Source organism: Strongylocentrotus purpuratus, unplaced genomic scaffold (genome assembly GCF_000002235.5).
Source record: "Strongylocentrotus purpuratus isolate Spur 01 unplaced genomic scaffold, Spur_5.0 spur5_scaffold_12, whole genome shotgun sequence".
Taxonomy (NCBI): Eukaryota; Metazoa; Echinodermata; class Echinoidea; order Camarodonta; family Strongylocentrotidae; genus Strongylocentrotus; species Strongylocentrotus purpuratus.
This window is the reverse complement of record NW_022145597.1, coordinates 17769690-17775689: the sequence shown is the minus strand read 5'-3', so window position 1 is coordinate 17775689 and position 6000 is coordinate 17769690. Positions and strand designations below refer to the sequence as shown.

The 6000-nt window shown below is 37.3% G+C and overlaps 1 long non-coding RNA gene across 1 annotated transcript; it reads left to right on the top strand.

The window, feature by feature from the left end:
* Positions 1 to 1030: 1030 nt before the first annotated feature.
* LOC105440185 lies at positions 1031 to 4144 on the top strand. Its single transcript, XR_004063643.1, has 4 exons — positions 1031 to 1120; positions 1955 to 2076; positions 2721 to 2835; positions 4103 to 4144. It is a non-coding gene; the product is annotated as an uncharacterized LOC105440185 (long non-coding RNA).
* Positions 4145 to 6000: the final 1856 nt, after the last annotated feature.

Here is a 6000-nt window from a genome sequence, read left to right as displayed (position 1 = left end):
AAGTCTAATCTTGCGTAATTACGTCATACGTGACGTCATGAAACGTATCATAAGCGGTACAACTGGCAAACACCGTTTTCACGAAGTGGCCTCTTGCGCGCAAATGTAGTCTGCTATTAATAATCGTTTTCAAAACCGGCTCCGCGAAGCCTTTGTCACAGATGCCGGTGCTTCTGGCGGAATTGTTAGAGGATTCTGACAGCCCTAGGTAATTATTTTCACTTATTTTAAAACTATGTTATGCATCATTCAATAATATCGTCTGTAGCAGTATAAATAAACTCCTATTCTGAACGGATATCAACCGAAATGGCGAGATAGGTCATTACAGTCCCACGCACTGTTTCCTGCGTGAGTTGTATTGTCGGGTCTAGTATGCAGATCTAGATCCAGTAGTACGTACTACGTAGTACTCGCCTACTACTACTAGTACTACCTATCAGCAGAGTGCTACTAAGTAATAAGTAACCCAGTGTCTTAGATAAGCTTGAACATGTATAAGTGCAGGAGCAGTTACATGCAGCAATGTCACAAGTCACAAGGCGAATTCGCTGAAGAGTGAAGCCCGGCCCAGCTAGGCCAGGGGTTCATCATTAATAATAATTTTACATTAACTATGTTAACTGATTAAGCAGTACCAGCGCAAGCCTCCAAGGCAAGGCCCAAGCCAAGGCCCCATTTTGGTTAAAATTCAATGCTAAATCATAAAATGGCAATTGCGACGTAGGAGTTGAGTCTAGGCTCGAGCCTAGAGTCTAGATCTAAAACTACGTAAGTACTTAGGTACTCCTAGTACTAGATTTAAATATTAAATGAGCCCCTCGTAAGCTCTTTCCATGTTCATGTTATAAATATGAGACTGAGACTTGATTAGTACAGCTAGGTCTGCTTGAATGAATAAACATGTTGAGCTTGCTAATAATTTAAAGGGAAATCCAACCATGAGAATTGAGATGAAGTGGCTTAATTTCAGCAAATGCAGAAAAATCAAGCAAACACATTTCATGTTTTTTCCCGGTTTACCAGTAGAATAGCCGGCTGAGAGGACTACTACTAGCACTTCCAGTGGCTGATGTCCAAGTAGGAGTTTGACGTGGAGAGCTTTTAGCATGTTGATAAGGTACTATTGGATATGGGGGGGGGGGGGGGGGGTCAACCTAGCATAGGTTGGAGCGGCTTCTCATACACTCTGCTTCATGCTCATAAACGCATGCCTGCTCTTAATTAATTTGCTTTAAAGACAAAGATAAATCTGAAGGTATGGGAAGACATCCACTACAAATTCCTCTCTCTTTATTGTGCACTTTCATTTTGCCACCAAGTTGTGGTTGAGCTACTTAAGGTGTACCTTCTGCCTTGGACTTACAGGATGGCAGGCTTTTTTTCGGAGGGGGGGGGGGTTATTTTGCTTATAATATTAATGGTAGCTTCTTGTATAGCGCACATGTCCATCACGTTGTGAGGGGGAGGGGTGGAGGGAAGTTAGCACTAATTTGTGATGTTTCATCAAAACAAAAATTTACCCAGCCATTTGATAGCATACTTAATTGTCGCATTTAAATTTTGCATGATAGATGATGATTATTTTAAGTGATGTGATTTTGAAATCTTTCCCTTTTAACCAAGCACCTTCACCCTCTACCCCTAGTAGGCCTACACGTGTGCAGCTAAATTTTACCCCCTTTTTAGTTTAAGTCACCAGATTTCTTTGCAGGGAAGTGGATCAGTCAAAATCATGTTTTAGTTTGAGCATCCACTCTCAATTTTCACAAAAAATTTGCTTGTGCCCGACAAGTAATCTCTTCTCATGTTTGCAAGACTGATACTTAATTATTCAAGGTCTCCCTAAATTGTGCTTGCTAATACGTTAAAGGGAAATCCAACCGTGAGATGAAGTGGCTTGTTTGAACAAATGCAGAAAAATTAAACAAATACATTTCATATTTGTTCATAGTTTACCAGTAGAATAGACAGCTGGGATACGCAAGAGATGAGGCACCACTAGTACCCCCAGTGGCTGATGTCCAATGAGGAGTTTGTGCAGCTGAAGTGAAGAGCTTTTAGCAAATTGACGAGGTATGTGTGGTGAGGAAATTAGCTCCAAAAAGAAAAAGTATAAATTGGGAGCCGGGTCAGGGAGGGGGAAGGGGGGGGGGGGAGGTCAATCTTTAGCAAACAAATGAACTATTTTCATTTACATAACAATGATCCACGGACAAAACTATGTTGTGCGCAAAGTGGTGGGGTGCTAGGAGGGCCCTTCAAAGATGACGGGGTTCCCATACATTCATATTTTTTTTCATAAATGCATGACTGATCTTGCTCTGAAAGGGAAGAGGCGGTTGATGGTATTAGAAGGCATCAAACACAAATTCCTAACTCTTTAATGTGCGTGACAGACATTCATTTTTGCCAACATGTCATGTTTGAGCTACTTATGGTGTATCTCATGAACGTACAGGATGACAGGCTCCATCTTTTATTTTGTATTTTTCTTATCGTCTTTTTTTCGTAGGGGGAATGGGTGAGGGAGGAGACTTAACACTAATTTGTGTTGTTTCATCACAGAAAAAAAAAATGCATTAACCTTATGCCTGTGATTTTTTTAAAGAGATGCAAATTTAAAATCATATCGTCCCAGTATAGCTTCCTGTACGAGTTATTTTGGGAGTTTTCTTCATCCATCATGAGTTATCAAATATATTCTCCTTTTAACCCAGCACGGTCACCCCCTGCCTCTGAACTGATTGCTTTTCCAATTCCACGGTTTGGAGGTCAGACCAAACGATTGACAGACCTAACGACTGAATAGCTAAGTCCCCTCAGTCATCAAAGGTAAGTTTTAACATAATTGGTTACATTTAGTATTCTTTTAGTATGAAATATTTTTATAATTTTGACCGGCTTTAATGGGAATATGAAACTATATTGCCCAAATATAATCATATTAGCCGGGTCAAAGATGAGGGCAATATGGTAATGTCAAGGGTAATATTGTCTCATATCAACCGAAATGTGAGCCAGTCAATGTTATTATTATTAATTAATGTATCACTTAAACATGTATCATGTACAAGTACCCAGATGTGAAACGTATGGTAATATGCTCTTATATTACCCGCTGCTACATCACGCGTGTCTATGTGTGATAAATGCACAATAAATAATAATTATATCATATTGACTGGGCTTGAGGGGTATATCAGAAATATTGACCAAGCTAAGATCATATTGCCCCGAGTCGGAAGAGGAAGAGGGCAATATGGCAATATGAATGATATTATACGCTTGACTAACTTTGAATATTGATCCTTATTGAGTGGTCTTTCTGAAATTCGATATAATACAGTTTCTTTCAAACTGGTAGACTAGTACATGCATTTACATTCATTGTTACTTACTGGGTTTATAACTTTCAACATAAATTTGCTGATATCTTCTTTAGATATGAACATATTATTTCAATGGTTGACAACAAACCCTGTAATACGTATGAAGCCCTGTGGAAAATGAAAAATCATATCAACTTCATTGGTTGATAAATACTGTATAGATGTCCTTTACAATTTGTTTTGCAAGCAAAACCTTTCAGTCTTCAAGAAAGAAAAAAATATTAAAAATGGAATACAATGGTACCATACAGACCATGGAGTATGCTGTCACAATTTTGTTTACAATTAACCAATCCTCCCAACCTCAAAGTGTTGAGCACAGGGAAGACATTCATATGTTTTGATAGGAGTTATTCCACTCTGATTTCCTACCAGGGATTTAGTGCCACAATGTCGCAAATTGCATTTCCAGTGAATAAATGGCGCAACAGTATTTATAAAGCAATGGCAAATCTACTTTTCTACTCGGTGGATGGTTTCCTTTTTTTCTGTTAATTGTAGACCTTAAATTCATATTCTGATTTTCATTTATAGTTACTGTTTATTTCAAAATATCAATTTAGGACAGAGTAAAACTACTTTTTATTTAACACCTATTTCTTGGTATCATTCCTGTTTTATGAAATAAAATGACTATGTCCTCTCTTCTTATCATTGAACTAAGTTATTGATAACTTGATTGTAACAATCTTTTGTCAATTACCTCGTAGGATGGACAAAAATACAGAAGTTATTGTTAGGTGGGATTGTTTGTTTGTTTGTTTTTATTTCCGAAATCCATATATACATACAAGTTTTTAAAAAACATACATATAAAACACATTTCAAACGATAAGAAAGTAAGTAAATGTGTAAAGTATAGACAAACGGTTGGATAGCCCATTTCAGAACCATTTTCAAAATGGTCCTGTTCTTCCATGGGGTCCAAAAGCAAAAATCATATTAATTTACATACAACATCAATTTTTATACAAATCAAAGTAATTTACCAATACACTACCCCCCCCCCCCCCACTCCCCCCCCCCCCCTTATCGTTCTCCCTAACCTCACCACCCCCGCCACCCTCTCGATACTGCCAACCTCTCCCGCTACCCCTTTCCAAGTCCTCCAGTGTATATTATCTCTGTCATAACATTTCATGTTTGTTTGTTTGTTTTTATTTCCGAAATCCATATATACATACAAGTTTAAAAAAAACATACATATAAAACACATTTCAAACGATAAGAAAGTAAGTAAATGTGTAAAGTATAGACAAACGGTTGGATAGCCCATTTCAGAACCATTTTCAAAATGGTCCTGTTCTTCCATGGGGTCCAAAAGCAAAAATCATATTAATTTACATACAACATCAATTTTTATACAATTCAAAGTAATTTACCAATACACTACCCCCCCCCCACTCCCCCCCCCCTTATCGTTCTCCCTAACCTCACCACCCCCGCCACCCTCTCGATACTGCCAACCCCTCCCGCTACCCCTTTCCAAGTCCTCCAGTGTATATTATCTCTGTCATAACATTTCAAACTAAACTTTGTATTTCTTTATTAAATATAGCCAAACTTCTTGATTGTCGAATGTGCATAGACAATCCATTATACAATTTACTTCCGCGATACAGAAACATACGCTTACAATTCTGTGTTTTCGGTTTAGGCAAAACTAAATTGGTACTTCTAAGGGCATAGTTAGTAGTCTTAACAATGAACTTCTCTTTCAAATATACAGGTGCCAAATCGTGAAATATTTTATACATCAAAGTATAACTGTGCCTAACTTGTCTCTTTTCTAACATTTCCCAATTTAAAATATTATGAATTTCACTGATTGGTTTATGTTCAGATAATTTATATTTAAGAATAATTCTACCTGCCCTGTTCTGTAATTTTTGTAACACGTCTACTTGAAACTTAGTGCCCGAATGCCATAACACGTCACCATAATCAAAATGTGGCATTATTGCGGCATTATACAAGTTTTAACCCAGTCTCATTAACATAGTTACGCAACCTTCCTAAGAAACTAATCATTTTTCCAACCTTTTTACATAATTCATCGGTGTGTACATTCCATTTTAATGATTAGACCTAAACCCCGATTGTTGTTTGGCCAACAAATTATTGTTCGACAAGAAACGGGTGAGTTGCCGCTGCACAACTCTTTCTAAAAGCTTCGACACACAAGGTAAAAGAGAAATCGGTCTATAATTATCAGGATTAGCTTTATCTCTCTTCTTACATAATGGAATTATCTTGCCTATTTTCCACCTAGTTGGAACCACACCTTCACTAATTGACCTATTTATTAGGTATGTGATGCTCCGAACGATTTCGGGCCCACACAGTTTCAAAACAAAGGTACTAATCCCGTCAACACCAGTAGACTTCTTATTTTTCAAAGCAAAAATTTCTTTAAGAACATCAGCTATATCAACAGGGGATAATTCAAAAGAATTCTCATAGCATACAGGCCTTTCTTCTAAAATAGGAACATAATTCATTTGTACATATACTAGCAGCTACATTGGCAAAGTGTTTATTAAATTCGTTTGCATTTTTTTAATTTTTACTATTCATACTATTAAAAGAATCTGTCGATTTATTAGGC